This window comes from Dermacentor variabilis, unplaced genomic scaffold (genome assembly GCF_050947875.1).
Source record: "Dermacentor variabilis isolate Ectoservices unplaced genomic scaffold, ASM5094787v1 scaffold_12, whole genome shotgun sequence".
In the NCBI taxonomy this organism is placed as follows: domain Eukaryota; kingdom Metazoa; phylum Arthropoda; class Arachnida; order Ixodida; family Ixodidae; genus Dermacentor; species Dermacentor variabilis.
Window position 1 is genome coordinate 20,913,647 of NW_027460280.1, and position 17,388 is coordinate 20,931,034.

At 40.7% G+C, this 17,388-nt stretch overlaps 1 protein-coding gene and 1 long non-coding RNA gene across 7 annotated transcripts in view; both read left to right on the forward strand.

The window, feature by feature from the left end:
• LOC142566349 (AP-5 complex subunit beta-1-like) overlaps positions 1–17,388 on the forward strand; it is a 217,896-nt gene that overhangs the window by 127,790 nt on the left and 72,718 nt on the right. The window lies entirely within an intron of this gene.
• Positions 7,209–10,565, forward strand: LOC142566352 (uncharacterized). The gene is made up of 3 exons (XR_012825033.1): positions 7,209–8,157; positions 8,398–8,579; positions 9,878–10,565. It is a non-coding gene; the product is annotated as an uncharacterized LOC142566352 (long non-coding RNA).

The following is a 17,388-nucleotide window of genomic DNA, read 5'->3' on the forward strand; positions in this document are numbered from 1 at the left end:
CACCTGCTGCCGTCACCGGGCCGATAAACGCGCGCCGTTGCTACTTTATCTGGTCGATTGTTTCTCGCGAGTGTCTTCACTTAAAGGGTATACATCTTACTCCGTGGTGCTGGTTGACACTTGAGAAGTGTTCTTTATTGGAAAGGAATTGTTTTGCATAACCTGTAATGCACATATTGCATACAGTATCAATTCCAAATGCATACCGAAAGAGAAATGTGCATCTGAGTTCCATTGTCATTGCACTGCTTTTAGGAGTTTGATGCAAAGGTAAGCCACTGATTATTCAGCTTACGCGGCCAGGGTCTCAAACTCGGCTCGAGTACTGTGCTGCATATGTTGCATCTGCAGACATGGCATCTCTAAGCAGAGGGAATCAGTTCGTAAGAGCAGAAGGGGGCAAACCCAAATTTCAATGAAATTCAAGACAAAGAGACCCAGCATGCTCCTTGTTCTATCTTTGGAATGTGATCTTGCCAAAGATGAGCTTCAGGTTCCTGCGGAAATTTTAAGCAGCCCTTCTGCCTCACTGTCTCTGTGTGCCACATTTAGCCACAGCTGCTGTACCGGTGGCAGCAGTGTTCTTCGACAGCTTACTGTTTACATTACCAAGTTAACACTTATAAGGTTAAAAAGCTACCTGTTTGGTATGACTATGGCAATTGGTTTGAATTATTAGTAAAATCAAGCGAATAATATTTGAATGATTGGCTTTCACTATATCTTGATTTTTGACCTAGTTCCTTGACACTCCAACACATTTTTCTCATTTGAATTAAGCTTCTGCATATCACTAGCATAGAATTCGGTCTAGGAGACCCTGGACCATTAGGGAATGTCATGTGTGATTATCTGTGTAGTATCCTCCTCAGAAACTGTGTTTCACAGATGCAAAAAGAAAAGTACATACACACACAAATGTGCTCATTTGTGTGTGTGGCCAAACTGTGCCAAACTTCTTCACAGAGGTGAAAATCACATGGCATATGGAGGCAGGAGTGCAGGGTCGCTGTGGCAGCCCACTCAGTTCTCAATAACTGATCAACTTTGATATTGGGAATTGCATTACTGTGCCACAGTGACATGCCATTTTTGAATACTCCTGAATATTTCTTTTGAATTGGTACTCTCTGAAAAATTAGTTTGAAGTAGTTTTCAGCACTTAAAATTTATCCTGCTTCTCAAAAAAGAAAGACTAATGCGCAACTTCTTCATTATACTGATAATATTCAAATTTCATGAACACCTTCATGGCCACCAATATTTACAGGAGTCATCTCTGTTTGATACTTGGCTTTTAGTATCTGTAATACACTTATGAATTTGCTGTGGGCTGTTCTCTGTTTCTGTGGTCTGTTTCCCCAGATGATAGAAAATGTTAGTGGGTGTTGAGTATTCTTTCAGCAGAAATTTCATCATTGCTCACTCACTGTTCCTTTCCTGTAGCTGACTAGCCTGATGCCCCTTTAATAACACCACTAGTAAAAGCTTCCACGCTAGTCTATGGGATTGTTATATACCTGTGTGTGCATGTGGGTGTTTGTTTGCAGGAGGGAGGGGGGGGGGGGCTCACTTTGGAAGGCAAAGTTTAATATTAAAAGGACATATCACAAGAACACTACATCACTTTACACTGAAAAATTATTTTTGCAATACTCTTTTTGCATTCAACTGGTGGAAAACTGATTGCTCGTGGAGAAAACTGAGATCAAACTTCCCTTTTTAACCTTTGGACCAAAACCTCACACCATGTAGCAAAAATTTTTCAGGATGCAAAACAGCACTCGCTTTAGGGTCCCAATAAAGTCACAGTGCAGGGCACAACGCCAATGTGCCCTCTGTCATTCAAGTCCGCTTGCAGAGGATGAGAAGATGTGCATGGCACATTCACCACAAAGGCTCAACGGTTCAAGGCCATTCGAGACCATGCACCGCTAGCTGTTTATATGTGTGAATGGATCGCAGGCAGCATGCATCCTTGTATCTTCACTCACTGAAGTCTCCATCTTAGCATGCTTCACATACTCATGTCTAAATCAGTTAGCGTTTTTTGTGAACGGAAGACAAGTAGTCAAGAAAGTCCGGAAATATTGATGGCACAGCGTCTGGCAACAAAACAGGACATTTCAGCTTGTCTAGAACTTTGCCTCCTAGTTCTACGTCGCTCTCTGAGAAGTGCTTTTCACGAGATGTCGGCTCTCAATCTTTTCTTGGGATTGCACGAGCTCACACTAAAAAACATAGCAAGTCACTAAATACCTTGAAGGTAATTACTTTTTCCCTGCATGATGTGTAGCCACTGCTGCAGTTCAGCACAACAAATTTCCACCACATTCTGAAATGACACGAATGGAAAGCGCTCGGCTTTGTAGCAACATGAAAAGCATGGGCAGATGTCTGAGAAATTGCCGCCACCACCACAGTGTGGAAGCCCGCAACAAGAGAGACAGAAAGCCTCCAAATTGCAAAGAAAACCATGACAGTTTGCTTGTTGGAGTGCATCGCGCCCTAACTAATCTGACCTTTGCCTCCCAAGGTCACGTACGCGCGCATGCATGCACACCGAATGGAAGCAAGTGAATTTGTGGGGCCAGTGGACATTGTCTGCTCAAGGATACTGTTGGTAGCTCATTTCAGGGACAGCACACCATGTTTTTTGAGCAGTACTACGCAATTGCTACTACTAAAATGTCTGTCGCTTCTGTTTCTTGACATTATTGATTGAAATCCGGGAAAATCTACAAAATATGGGGCGATATCATAATTTTTAGATGTGGCACCCATCGAAGAGCATGTAAATGATGGGAACATGCCTGCCACATCATCTGTCATGCCACGACAAAAACATTTTCTCCTTGACAAACCTTGACACTATTGCACTGCCGGCACACAGTCACAGCCAGACAGATTCCCTTCCTAAAATAATTCTTTCTCAGTCCTTCACTCGTATGTAGTGTGACAGCAACGATCGTACTGTTTTCTTATATGCAGGCCATTTACATGCTTGGAGGGGTCAAATGCTAGCTTGCTGTTAATTGGGAAAGAAATTCGAGCTGTAATTTTTTTCTATGCAATTCAAGTAACGGAATGTCGTTAGATGTCATTAGTTCAGTTGGAGAGGCGAAGTGCGAAAATTTGTTGTGCACAAACCAGACAGCCTGCAGCAGGTCCCAGGCAATACAGGCATACTCAAGCTTCAGTTGAGTAAAGCAATAATAGGCTAAGAGCTTTTTAAGTTTGTATTTTAGGAAATGCAGTTTACAAAGCACGGAGGCATATATGCTGTTAACATGGAGGTTCCAGAATAGGTTTCTAGACAGGGGACACCAAAATAGTTGTATTTGGTAACTTCTTTAAGTGGGGAAGAGGCCTAACATGCATGTATAAGTGACCAATGTTTTCTTACGAAATAGGGGACGATAAACACTTTTTTCTGCCTGTAGAGTCACTCCCATTGTTCGAACAAATGCAAAGTGTTATTCAGGCTGTCATTCAGGTAATTTTTGTTGCTAGTACAAGTCATTTTGTTAAAGCGCAGTCGTCCGCAAATAGTTGTATTTGAACATTTAGCTTGACAACATCAATAACTTCATTAACAGCAACAATAAAGGGCCCAATAAACTGTCTTGCGGTACTGCTGATATGACTGGAAGCCATGCCAAGTGTTGCTCACCCACATCCATAAACTGTTGACAATCGGTTAAGTATTCCGTGTTCCAAGAAACAATTCTGGAATGTCAGAGTTTCTAAGCTTAAGTATGGTTTATCATCAGGTACCTTATTGAAGGCTTTACTAAAATGTTGAAAAATTATATCGATTTGGTTGTAATCAATAGAAAATGCAACTCATTATGTCATAGCCACATCAGTTACTGCATTGAAACTTGGGGACTAACTTACAAAACACAGTTATCGCCACTAGAAATACCTCAAAGATGCACTGTGCAAATATTATATTTTCACTATTTCAAGCTGCAGCTGATGTCCTGCAAGTTTATTGAGCTTAGTATTATGTCATTAGTATCCCTACATGACTATAAAATTTTCCTGTTAGTTCAGAACATTACTATCTGTAGCTTCCCAATCTCAATTGGCATTATCCCACTTAATCTCCAACACCAGGCACACACTAAATAAAAATTTTGATCTCCACATATGTCACAACGTATATGTTGAGAGGGTCATTGAATTTGTCAGCACCCATTGAAATACCCATTGAAATAAAGGTTGCTACCAATTTTAAACTGTCATCTACATTGCACTTTATTATTCTTAACTCAAACAGACCCGCACTAAAGCCCTTCAATGATTAAAAGTAGCGCCATCTTCGCCGCCCTTCCCCACTTCGCGCTCATTTCTGCTCTCACCCTCTTGCTCCTTGATGCAGCGTAGCAGACGATGCCATGCATTAATGCGAGCAGGATGACAACTTTTCACTTTGCCGCTTTTGTTTTGGCTCCTGTTTATTTACTGACATGCTGAAATTAATCCAAGAGCCTTATTTCAACCCTGGGAAGAAGGAAAAGTGGTAGGAAAGAAATTTTATGGGGGAAAACATGTAAAAGAATGTATGCTTTGGAGTCATGACAGGGATAACATGGGTGCATGCATTCGCATCGCTGTACGGGTTTGCGCTGAGTACGGTTTGTGAATCGTTGCATGTAGCTGTGAAGCACAGCTGCCTCAAAGTGTTCATCAGAAACAGAAGCTACAAATATTTTTGAGTGCCGCTGACTGTAACTGCTCAGTTATGCAGCTACATCGTTAAGGCAAACGGAAGGGTTGACTGAAGCCACATCAGCCATTCAGGCATGATGACTTCGCTAGAGCCTTAGAATAGACTTTAAAATTTATTACTTTGGTGTTGACTATGTGCTCTGGCTGATAACCATAGAGCATGCTAGGTACATCGTCCGGCTCAAATTGTTTATCTGAATCAAGATGGCAGGTTGGGCCAGTTGGTTAAGATTCATTGTAGGGTTCGCTGATACACACCTTGTCCCTAACCTTTATAGTGTAAGCATCAGCAATTTCTCTTGTCAATTGGCTCTGGTCAATTATTCTCTGGTCAATTTCTCTAGTCTATTTGTAAACACACAAGCCAATTGACAAGAGAAATTGCTGAGGCTTACAATATAAAGATTAGGAATGAGACATGTATCAGTGAACCGTTTATTGTTCTTCATGACAACGAACTGCGTTGCCTTTGTCACTTTTGATTATGCGTCAGTTCATTACAGTTGCGTTGATGCATATCTGTCTCACGCATGTCAGGGTTTTTGAACTGGCACCTTTATATATGTTAGACATATCTTCAATAAAATATCAGTTGAGAGTCAGCACCATGTTGTCTTTTTTTACTTTTCTTCTGTCTGGGTTTTGTGTTGCACTGTTACGAACCTTACAATGCTTATCTGAAAAATTATGCTAAATATTAAACAAAGGACAAAAAAACGTCCTACACGAATTAAACATCATATGCCTAGAAAACTATTTGTTGCAGACAAACAATAATGAAAACAATTCAGTAAGGATATCGTTAATTTTGATCGAATGAGCAGCATTTCCCACAAAATTTGTTAAGGCTGAAACAAAATTTTTTTACTAGAGTATTAATTCGTGCAAGTTTGATTTGGTTCTTAAGTATTCTAACAGTTTAATTGATGCTGTAATTTTTCCATGGCTAAAAACACGTGCTTAAAAATGCAAATTATAGTCTTTGAGTATCACCCAGTTTTTCTTATATCGAAAAGCATGCAGAAACTCCACTGTAGTTACGTATGCGTAAGCATACCCCCAAATTTCAGTTGGCCCAACCCCAAATTTAAGTTGGCCCACCCCCAAGCTTCAAGTTGGCCTACCCCTACTGTTGCTTCCCCAAGCATCTTCTATGGAGCCCTATGTTTCCTATGGGTATTCTCTCGGATCATTTTCATTCTTTTTGTTTCAATTGTTCGTTATTGCTTATAAAGCTACCAATAATCTACATTTACACTATTATAATGATTAAATGTCCTAACTTCACAAATTACACATTTTTGTGTAGATACAAGGCATTAAACATTTTGTGTGACGGACAAATTTTCGTCGTATTCGCCAAATAATGCTTACGCATTAAAAAATGTGCGCACTACTGCTCAAGGAAGAAAAACTGCGTTGACATTGTGGCACAACGGAGGAGCGCACAATATCCGCGGTAACATCGTTGCAGTGTGAAAACTTCGGAATAAATACCTTGATACACTGCACTATTTAGAAACCTCCTACATGCCTCACAAAGGGACGTGGACGGTGGCCCATTGACGTTTACATGACCGATCCGCTGCATCCATATCTTCGCTCCCCATCATGCTTGCTGGACAGCAGCGTAAAAAGCTTTTTTCCTAAGCGATTCCAGCAACCATAGGCGCAGCAACTCATGACGAACAGTAGAAGAAGCGCTAAGGAAGCGCGCTGTTCTTAATGACTCACTCCCAACGAAAGCTGCCCTGACCATACACTATGTGCACTATGGCGTGCAGTCATTAATTGCATCAAAAATGACACTGGAGAGACTTCTGAAAGCACGCACTTTCTTCTACAATGAAAAAACAACAAAATAGAAAAGTGCGCGCCAGGGGTAGCACACTGTCAAGTTGAACAAATGGCCACAGAGGGTGAAAAAAATTGACCGCATGCCACTGCTAATAGAACCAGTATAGTGGAAACATTTAGGAATGCTTGTGCTGGTTCCAATATCTCTCGCTAGAGGCGCCGTAGTAAGCTCAGCTTTATCTTACAAACTTTCTCTTTCAATTATCGAAGGATTTTGTTACATAAAGAAGAGGGCAAAATTATCATTGCTAATTAGATATACTCTTTATTAGTAAGTTGATTGTTTCTTTGTTACTATAAACGCAAATAGCATTCAGTATCATCGATCTTCCGTGTGACCTCTGGCCTGGATTTTAAATTTTTACCGGTATTTTCGAGTGCATGGCAGCTCAAATTCATTCGTTCGTACACTTAGGCTTGTTGCTTCTTTGTTGCTAAAACTAGTTTGTTACGCTTTGATGTCTCACATTATTTAACTTGGGGTGAAGTGACGTGTTTGCAAGCAGATATGTAAGCCCGAAAGCTAGGTTTCGGTCGTGAGCCATACGGAACACGTCTGCATTGGAACTGGACTGGATTCTGCTGTGGCTGACAACAGCAATAACGGTGAGTCGTTTAACACTGCTGCTTGAATTGTTATATAATATTCGTCTCATTAACTTACAGGCAGAAACAAGTTAACAAACTAGATCCTGCATTACATATGGGCAGTCAGGACTCTCTGTTGCTGTCTCCTTAATAAACCTTTAGTTGCGAAGCCGTCGTTATACACACAATCATGAAAGAAAGAGAGAGCGATATCGGGACGCGCATCACATTTTTAATCTTATTGTAGGCGTGGCCATAGGTGACTGAGTAGCCTTATGAATAATATATATATAAAAATTTTTTTCGAGTCTGTCGGCAACTTCTTTCGTCCACAAAACCGAATAACCCTTTGGTAAAATGAAGTGAAAGTGCAGAATTTAATGTATTAAACAGTTGCAAGCATGATAATTCACCCATATTTCTTGCTTGTTGGTTCCATATATTCTTGCTGTCCAGTTTGGTCTACCGTAGGGCATTTATTTTTGCAGTAGTGAAGTGGTGCATAACATTCGTGTAGAAAAAGAATGCATCAGTTCTAATAGCTTCATGACTTTCATGCATTTGCTTGTGGAACTAGCAGCGTGATCTCTTCTAGTGTATAAATGAATGGACAAATGGTTCTCATTTGTGATCTCAATAATACTTAAGCTGTTGACATGCATTGTAGTGAGGCAGACATCAATTTTATGGACAGTAGCAATATTTATTTAACATGCTGCTTAAGCACCCTAGACCAAACAGTGTACATTTGTATGTTTTCTGTAGTTGCAAACTATTACAATATATATGACACACCTTTTTGCATTTCATATAGCAAAATTGTGCTTTTTCAATTTTTAATGCAGTCAAAATTTCTGTTCCAGACATGCAGTAATGAGGACGGAACCAGTATAAAGCAACTCACTCCATGAACTAGAGAGAAGCTGCTGCCTGCTAAAACAAGGACAATGTGTGAACTTTGGCTGCTACTCCAAGGTAAACAACCCCTGGTTCAGAAATAAATATGCTTGATATATGCTGTATTGGCTTGCTAATCTTAAGATACATGTCATTTGTTTGCAGCAGATATGAATGTTTGTTCACTTTTATGGTTCAGCATAATTGGTTTGAACGTACAAGAAAACACTACATGAGTTTGGCTAATCTGTGCTGTATCTCATTTGTCACTCTACTGCCCCAACAGAGTCTGTGCTTAGCGCATCTTGTTCATCACAGGAGCTCCCATCTACACCAACAGGAAGGGGCTGGAGCCGAATTTGCAAGGCTTTTACACCACGAACATAGAAGCGGATACAGAAGAATTTGCATGAGATGTCAAGTCTGCAGAGGACTGTGCCAAGACTGAAAAGAGCTTCAGCCACCATTCCACCAGCACGGACATTGGCCAAGTCTTCCAGGTAACACAAAAAGGACTTTCTAGAAATTCTTCGTGTTCAGATGCACCTGCAACTTCTGACCAAGCATGGACAATGCTGGCCAAAAAAGCTCCGTCAGTTTGCCCTTGATCAGCTTCCTGGCCATGTCAATTCCATTAGTGCCAAATGTAATTTTTTTTTCTATAAATGCAAGCTTTTTCATTGCCCATTCTCGTTAGAGATCATTCTTCCTCATCCAAACATAAAGGTCAACTGATTCTTTGCTCATACTTAATACTAGTCACTGTCTAGTAGCATAACATATCTGTAGCGGTATTTTCTAGCATATGTTGACATGTGCAATTCCTCTCCTGAAATAGCTGATGCAGCATCGACATTTGTTTTGCATTAACCTACGCACCTGTGCTATGCACCATTTTACTTTTCTTAAAGTTTTTAGCCTTCAGTGCTTGCAGAGCAGAGTGGCTTCTTTCTTGAATGCAAGCTTTCTCATTTTCTATATTCTTAGTATCGTTGATGATTGTTCTTCTTCCTGCGCTACACTGAAGTGATTGATTGCAGAATCTGATTTTGCTGCCCCACTTGGTTGGGGTCGCTGTGTTACGTTTCACGAATGTGGTGGCCTGGTCAGTTACATTGGGAAGTAGTCTTTCGAAGTAAGCATTTGCTCCTGCAGTCTGCACAGTGACATAGACTCCCACTTTAGACACACCGTGATTCGTGCTTCCCATTCACCCTTTCCTGCTGCAGCCTTGGGCAAATTGTGCCTGTGGCCTTTCTCGGCCGCGATTAGGCATGAATGGAGACCAGCATACGTACTTAGATGGTCTGACGTGTATGAAGTTGATAGCCACATTGAGGGAAAGGCCCACAAAAGTGGCTGCCAAAGGTGACGCCCATGAAAGCGACTTGTCCATATTGAGACAAAGTGGGACACCAAGTGTGAACAACACATTAGTGTCCCCCGAAAGAAAAGAAATGTGCAGGTTGGAAAGAAGTTTACTCTAAAGTGCCGGGTAGTCCATGTCGCTGTGTTGGCTGCGGCAGCAGATGCCTGCATGGCAAGGTTCTGACTGGTGTTGTAGAAGTCGGGAAGAGCTTTTCTCGTAGCTGGGGGCTTTTGTTCTTCGCTATGATATATTGAATTTTTTACAAGTACTTCTCCAGGAGGCCATATGTAACTGGTAAACGGAGGCCTCAGGAAAGCACCTGAGATTATAATAACACTGTGCATAAAGGTACGTCACACGTACCTGCTTTGCTTCTGCTTCACTAACTTCGCAGCTCTCACCTACCGATTTTCGCATGTGTTTTTGCAGGAGGACGTGGATTTAATTCAAAGGGGATCATTAAGGATGCTTTTGAAATATCGCGAAGAGCAGCATATGAAAAGCCTGGCACGAGCGAAGATACCGCTCCAGGACAGCAGGCCCGGAATCTACTACAGCCCCTACTGCTCCCCCGGAAAAATCAGGGATGTGATATTGAAGGTAGAGTGCCGTAAGCCGTGAGAAAGGTATAATCCGGCATGACTAACTCAGCACGAGCGCCACAGGTACGAGAAAGTTTGTCTGACGTACAACCAGCACCGAAAAAAGCACCTCCGCGACTTCTACAACTACAGTCAGAACCTTGCTGTCTGCATCACCCGATTGCTTCGCAATGCAAGTTGCTCATCTTTAACGGCGATTGTCGCTGCAAACAGGTGGGACACTGTCCAATCTGCTTGTGCTGCTGGTTGTCGCTCGTTACCAGACCGCCATGTGCGCTGATACGGTGAGCCTTTTACGAGCTCGCGTCAATGATTCCAGCATATATCGACATGCAAATTTTACTTCTGCTGTTGTATGAGAATGTACACTGCTTGTCTCCTACCAATAAAGTTGCACGTTCTGTTCACTCACATGTGGCTTGTTTGTATGGGTGTCACTAGAGGTTCTTTGTTGTCCTGGCAATTATGACGCACCAGCTACGTGGAAGTCAAGGTATTGAGGCATGCTGCATAGCCAGCAGGGCGAGCACAGCGCATACCAGCATACGCTACCGGTGAAAAGTGGCCCCATATTGGATATTGCTCTAAAAAAAAAAAAAAAAAAGAAACACTTCTGCTTCCTGGTTGAGCAGCGCCATCTGGCGTCCACCTACGTAAGTTCCATGTGCTGCAGCTGCTTATTTTCGTACCGCTGCGGAAGGTACAGTTTCCCTTCTCTAATGGTAGTTCTTTATTCTATGTGCACGCTGTCACGTGACGGCGTTAGTCCAATTGGAAAAGGAAGACCGGCGGCGGAGAGTGCTGGTAAGGCAGAAAGGAAGAGAGCCTGTGCGGTGATGGGAAAATTCAAAGGATGGCGCTACTTTTAAACATTGAGAGGCTTTAACCCACGCTGCCAGTAAGGCATTATTGAAGGGGGCAACTGTTTATAAAAGAAGTCAACAGTCTTGCAGTCCATCAGTTTTGCTTACAAATTATTCCAGTCTTATTGGTCTGGGGAAAATATGAATATATTAACCGGTCTGTCCTGCAGTTATACCACCTGATCTTACATGCATGATCTTTGCTTGCTGAAACATAACGGGGGGTAAGGGATAAGTTCCGCAAGAGATTGTCAAATTATTGTGGCATAACGGTTGAAAGCTTAGGGAACAGATTGGGGCACAACTGCAGTGGAGACACCCAGCCAAGATCTTGCTTCATTTTTGTAACACCTGAATACCGGTCATATTTTCCCAGGACAAACCTTACAGTGACGGATTGTATATATTTAACTCATTCGTTACCATAAGGAATGTGCTTATTTTCAGTGCTTTTATGTTTTAACATTTTATTTCAAGACGTAGTCACAATGTGTACTGCAATACTGTACATTAATTTATAGCCTGATCCTTGGTAGTTTGAATGGATGTATAAGTAATAATTGCTCAGACAATTTTTGAGAATTCTTATGTGAAACTTCAAAGAAACGCCTCAAGGAACGGGAATGAAAGTAATAATTTACTATTTTTAGTATATGTACTGAGAGAAAAAAATCTGAAATATACAAAAATATGCACTTGTTTCCTAGTTTCCCATTTTTGTATGTCGGATCACGTAAACAAATAATTATGAAGATTTGTTGACGTCAGTACTAGCCATAGTGATGCCCATGCTATGTGGGAAAGCAGCAGCTTCACAAATGTGAAAAGGGCTAAGTTCCAAACGTACAGGGAGTATTTGTTTTTACTCACTGCAGTAAGCACCTGGTTTGTTTTTCACTGCATTGTTTAGGCTTGCAAAGCAATAGTTTTCAGGTCAGGGAACATGCAGAAACCTCCTCATTCTTGATTGTTGCGTTTGATCAGCTTTTCTGTGCAAGCAAAGTGTCCTAGTGTATGTTCAACTGTCAATGGAACCTCCACAAGCCTTGTTCAATTCCTGTACTGTGCTGCAGAGTAATGTGGAGTGTTGCACAGTATTGTACAGTAATGAATAAGGACACTTGCTCAGACAGTGTTCAAAATGTAACAGATTAGACAGCTAGTCAAGCTTCGGTCGAAGGTCGGTCTTAAATAGACTGCATGCTCTTATGCGAGTGAAAACCTTGCACGATGGGAAGGATTGCTCGTAATAATTTGTACATACGCTGTCGAATCGCCGATAGATAAAAGCAGCCCATGGTGGGGAAAATAAAATTGTATTTGATATTAGTTGAACACACGCACACTCGTGAGCATCTACCGTTGTTTGAGACATTAAGATAGCCTCTACGTGGGATCAGAAAATTGACAACCCGAGAGAACGTTCTGTGTCTTCACTGCTGCTGTCATTTGAAAATTATGTTGCCTAGTCACCCGAAGCACAAATTTTCCATTTTTTATTGAAGGAGTTATAGGAGCACTGGGAAGCTAGTTTTGATGATACCTCCAGTCTATATTTTATTTTTGCAAACCCCCCAATCTGCCAAAAGTGGTCAAATCTGACAAATAGCTCTGACAAAAAGTTTAATCGTCATTTCAGATGATGCATAATGTTTATTTATTTATTTATTTATTTATTTATTTATTTATTTATTTATTTATTTATTTATTATACCTCAAAGGTCCCTGGCCAAAACAATACATGAGAGATGGGTGTAACATGGCAAACATTTTAGCTAGGTGAGAAGACTTGAAAGATGGGCTTTGATTGAAGACTTGAAACTTGGCAGATCACTGATGATGCCGATGTGTTCTGGGAGGTAATTACAATCATTGGCAGTTCGAATGAAAAGTGAATTCTGGTATGTGACTATGTGCAGGGGGGCGGGGGGGAGGGAGGGTACACAGCATAGGGGTGAGTATTTCATAATTTCATAATTTATTTATTAGTAAAAATACAGATAATTACATGTGCGTAGTATATATAAGGAGGTCCAATAGTCAAAGACTGTATCGGGACCTCCTGCTAAAGACACTTATGATGTTGTACAATGTTTAAAGCAACAGTAGTACAGATGAGAGCTAAGAGTAATATCAAAACATGTTTATAGCATATGAGTAATAGGAACACTTGTTAACAGCAGGACAATATAACAAAAACGGAATAAAATAAAAAAAAAAACAAGGAGAGTTTCAGTAAGTATTTATTATGAATGATTTTAGTTCTCCTTTAAATTGGTATAAATTTTTTGCATTTTTGATGATAGGTGGTAGAGTATTCCATAGCAATATTGCGGAAAATTCCGCAGTCTGTTTACCATAGTTAGTTCGCATTTTAGGTAGAAGAAAATTATTGAGTGCAAATCTAGTGCGACTATGAGCTATTAGGTCACAAGGTGAAAAGCAGATTGATGGTAGTTCCTTAGTCATATATTTGTAGAATAAAATTCCTAGATTATATGTGGTGAGTTCTGAAATGGTTAGGATGTTATTTTCATGTAGTAGGGATTTTCCATTAGCAAAGCGTGAACTGCTTGTAATTATTCTTATGGATTGGTTCTGGATTACCTGGAGGGATGCCAAGTGAGTGTTATAAGTGTTACCCCAGCATATTATGCCGTAGTTAATATGAGAGTGAATGAATGAGTGGTATAGTGAGATTAATGTATTATGTGTAAAGTAGGGACGAGTTTTAATTAGAATGCAAATACTGTATGCTATTTTCTTTTTGATGTGAGAAATGTGATCTTTATATTTCAAACTGCTGTCAAGAGAAATCCCAAGAAAAGATGAGCATGGACTGGGAGAGATAGAGTGTGAGCTGAAAGTTAAAGAAGGGGAGAATGCCAAATGTTGTTAATGTGAGGAAAATACAACAAATTTAGTCTTGGTGGCATTACTAGACAATAGGTTGGCATTACACCAACTTGAAAAATTTTGTAGATCAGTATTTAGCTTGTTAATAAGAAGTGACATGTGTTTATCAGAGGAAAATATGGTAGTATCATCAGCGTACAGAATGCACTTAGTAGAGGACAAAGAGTTAGGTAGGTCATTGATATAAATCAAAAACAGTAGTGGTCCTAAGATGGATCCTTGAGGGACTCCAACGTTAGTGGTTTGTTCTCTGGAGTAGACATTAGACACAGACACTATTTGAACCCTGTTTGATAAGTAACTTTTTAATAATGTGAGCGCAGGACCACGAACACCGATAGCCTCAAGCTTAGTAAAAAGGATAATATGGTTTAAGCAGTCGAATTTTTCATTTTCATTTTTCATTTATTATACCCCTCAGGGCCAAGGGCATTACAGAGGGGGAGTGGTAAATACAAAAGGAAGACAAAGACAGTTGGTTACATGAGTGTTTAAATGGCACCTGTATATACAATATTAGCTAAGGCTTCACGGAACTGTTCATAATTAATAAGGCTTACAATTTCGGCGGGAAGATGGTTCCAGTAACGCGAGGTTCATGGCAGGAATGATTGTGAAAAACTTTTAGTGTTGCATGACAAAATACCAACTTTGTACTGATGATCAATGCGACGGGATACATAAATTGGATGGGGGATGAGGTGATCTCGTAGAGTATGGTGATGGTACAACTTGTGGAAGAGGGCAATACGAGACACTTTTCTGCGAGATGCCAGCGATGGGAGGCAAAGATTAGATTTCATGTTAGTTATACTCGCTGTGCGGTTGTAGTTAGCAAGAATAAAACGTACAGAGTTATTTTGAACCATCTCGAGGTCAGTGATTAGGTTTTCACGAGCAGGGTCCCATACTGGAGTCGCGTATTCGAGTTTGGGTCATATTAATGTTTTATATAACAAAAGTTTCAAATTAGTAGGTACATTGAAAAAGTTGCGACGTAGGTAGCCAAGCATGCGATTAGCGTTTTTGATTATGTTTTCAGTATGAAGAGACCAGTTTAGGTTAGAAGTGATGTAAACACCAAGATATTTATATGAAGAAACTGATTCCAACGACATGTTGTTAATGTAGTACGATGGTATTGTAGATGTTTTCCTAGAAACACGCATGACTTTGCATTTGTTACATTAGTACACGTGTCAATATTGAGCTCCATTAACCATTCATTGCACCAGTTCCCTATCGTGGTAAGGTCTGACTGAAGTAATTCAATATCGTTAGCATTGGTAACTTCTCTGAAGATGGCGCAATCATCAGCGAATAGATGGATATGGGAGTTGATAAGCGAGGGAAGATCATTAATGTAAATTAGGAACAGTAGGGGTCCAAGGACGGAACCCTGTGGAACACCTGAATGGACCTCTGTAAAACCGGAGTTAATGCCGTTAGCACAAACAAATTGCGAGCGGTTGAAAAGAAAACATTCAATCCATTTCAAAAGGTTACCGTCTATGTTAAGTTGTTTTAGTTTATGAAGTAATAGTTTGTGACACACCTTGTCGAATGCTTTTGAAAAATCTAAGAATATACAATCAGCTAGTGATGATTTGTCAAGAATATGGTGTAGTGCATGTGTAAATGATATTAATTGGGTTTCACAAGAGTAAGATTTCCGAAAACCGTGCTGTGCTGACGTAAAAAATGAGTTCAATTCAAGGAAATTAACCAGGTTAGTAAAAATAATATGTTCGAGCACTTTACAGCATGTACTGGTGAGAGAGATGGGACGATAATTATTAGGGGATGCTTTGCTGCAGGATTTATACACTGGAATCACTTTGCCTATTTTCCACTCATTAGGTAGCGTACAATGGTCAAGGGATTGCTGGAAAAGTTTGGATAGTATAATGGAAGAATAATATGAAGTGTTTTCTAAGAATTTCGAGTTAATACAGTCGTATCCGGGAGCAGAATGAATGCTTAGTCCATCAATAAGCTTAACGACACCGGATGGAGCAACAGTTATGGAGGGCATGGTAACATAGTTACGGTGCTGTGTACTTGGCACATGTGTGCTGGTTGTGGGTGTGAAATTTTCTGAATATGTATGGTTTAGTATGGTGGCAGAAAGGTCAGAAGAAATTGGAACATCGGAAGAGTCTGTTAAGGCAAGGCTGTTGTCAGTCGAAGGAATAATTGCACGGCAAAATTTTTTAACATTAGTGGTAAGCATTGAAGGGAGAACCTGTGATTCGAAGTGCTTTTTGGCGTCTTTGAGCACTTGCACATATGTGTTTGGCGCCGCAGTATACGATGCCCAGCGTTCAATTGTGGGTGAAAGCTTTGCAATGCGGTAGAGACGCTTCTTTTTATTTGATAAACGCTTAATGTAATTATTGTACCTGGGAGAGTTTGTGTGAGTTGTAATGGTGTGTTGAGGAATGTACTGTTCAGTTAGATGGTTGACTATAGCTGTGAACATGTTCCAATTACGGTGTTCCAGTTACGGTGTACACTATGGTGTTCAAAGCCATTAAGGGAAACGGCAATAAACGAAGATAGTGCATTATTTATAGCCTGATAATTTGCTCTGTAGTAGTCTCGTATTATTTTTTTCTTCTTTTTAGTTTTCGGACTGTCTAGTTTAATACTGAACTGTAGAAGTAAGTGGTCGCTAATTCATGGCAGGTACGTTACAGGCGATGCTATATCGGGTTGATTAGTGAAGACTAAATCTAGTGTATTCGCTGTAGTAGCTGTTATTCTAGTTGCCTGAACGCAGATCTGCACGAGTGAGAATACTGAACACACATCTAAAAAGTCACGAGCTTGAGGTGAGAGTGGGGATATTAAAGGGGGGTCGGTATTCCATGTGATGTTTGGTAATTTGAAATCGCCAAGTAGGAACAGTGGTGATGAAGGAAAGCGTGTTGCAAAGGTGTTAACAGCGTCATAAAGTTCGTTACTAAAGCTTGGTGACGACGAAGGTGGACGGTAGCATACCCCTATTACAACTTTTTGACGATTAAATGTTATTGCTGACCATACTAATTCTAGTTCAGTCTGCATGTGTATACATGATGATGGTATATCATTGGAAATTCTGAGAAGCACACCGCCGCCTTTCTGCGTGCTACGATCACAGCGATAGAATGAGAAGCGGTGAGCATTGACGAAGATATCAGCGTCGCAGACATGCGCAGTGAGCCATGTTTCGGTTAGCGCGATTATTTTAGCAGAACATGTATAGATTGCTGATGTGAGTGAGTTGTACTTGTTAAGGACGCTTCTGATATTAGTAAAAAGAAGTGATACTGAAGCCGGGGATGTCTGGCCACTACCCCTCACTCGTCCCCTAGGAAGTATTAGCAGAGATAGTAGCAGAGGGCGAGCTGGCATGTGCGCTTTTCGTATCAGTGGAAATGACAGTGGCAGTGATAGGGTCATACATGTAAGATTTCTTGTTCATAAGTAACTTGTTGTGGCGCAACTTATGGGTTGGGGATCCAGGTTGGATTTTCGCAAAGTCGAGCAACTTTTTTCGTGCTAGACGTGTTGC